The sequence below is a fragment of the Schistocerca serialis genome, chromosome 6, assembly GCF_023864345.2.
Source record: "Schistocerca serialis cubense isolate TAMUIC-IGC-003099 chromosome 6, iqSchSeri2.2, whole genome shotgun sequence".
NCBI classification, from domain to species: domain Eukaryota; kingdom Metazoa; phylum Arthropoda; class Insecta; order Orthoptera; family Acrididae; genus Schistocerca; species Schistocerca serialis.
In genome coordinates, this window is record NC_064643.1 from 475,165,022 (window position 1) to 475,166,119 (window position 1,098).

Consider the following 1,098-nt stretch of genomic DNA (forward strand, 5'->3'; position numbering starts at 1 on the left):
GGCTCCGTAATGGGGACCCGTATTAAGTGACGGCCCGGCACCGTGGCGCTCGCTCCGTGAGCCCCTTACTTTCCCCTCTTCCTCGAAACCTCCCTAATGCCAGAGCTGCTCCACATTATAAGTTACTTAGTTGTTGACCAATAAACCACCGATTCTTTTAAAGACTTGAACTCCTACATATAACACAGCTTCAGACTTGTGATTGTTTTTTTACAAAGGAGTTAATGTGTTAAATATTTGAGGTTAAGCATAAGAAATTTTAAAAAGGTTTGAAATTACGTTTAAAGTTTATTGGAAGTCGTTAAGTGTGAGCATTATCAAACGATCTTTGCGCAGTGGCAATATCGTAACCAATGAAGTAGAGCCAAGGTGCGATTATTGCTAGTTGAAATTTTTTTTTTTAATACCCCGCCAGAGAGACGTGAAATACCGTCTCTGTGGCAATTTTTGGCAGCCTCTGAGAGGGTGTAAGTAGCGCTTGGGTAGCTCAGTTGGTAGAGCACTTGCACGCGAAAGGCAAAGATCCCGAGTTCGAGTCTCAGTCCGGCACACAGTTTTAATCTGCCAGGAAGTTTCAGTTACCTTCTCTGCCGGCACGGTAGCTCAGCGTGTTCGGTCAGAGGGTTAGCTGCCCTCTGTAATAAACAAAAAACTGAGTTAATCGATCAACAACGAACTTAAACTGATGAATATAGTCTCGGTAACTTGCGCTCCATTTTAAGTAAAAGTCACTTTTAACGCGTCTCAGTGTTTATGACGTCGTATCTGATGAACTATGTGGAGGACAATGATATTATTTTGCGGGTACATTTAGTGATACACACTGATCAGCCACGACATTTCACCTGTTGCATGTATACCAGCGGCGACGCGTCGTGGCGTCGAAGCGATGAGGCCTTGGTAGGCCGCTGGAGGGAGTTAGCTCCACATCTGCATACAAAAGTCATATAATTCCGGTAAATTCCGGGGAGGTGGGCTGTGAGCTGTGACGCCGCGTTCAATCACATCCAAGATGTGTTAGAACGGGTTCAGATCTGATGAGTTGGGGGACCAGCACATCAATTCGAACTCGGCACTGTGTTCCTAGAACCACTCCAT

General features: G+C 45.3%; 1 non-coding gene across 1 annotated transcript; it reads left to right on the top strand.

Annotated features, from left to right (window-relative positions):
• Positions 1-324: 324 nt before the first annotated feature.
• LOC126485618 (U4 spliceosomal RNA) lies at positions 325-465 on the top strand. The gene has a single exon (XR_007588045.1). It is a non-coding gene; the product is annotated as a U4 spliceosomal RNA (small nuclear RNA).
• The last annotated feature ends 633 nt before the right edge of the window (positions 466-1,098 follow it).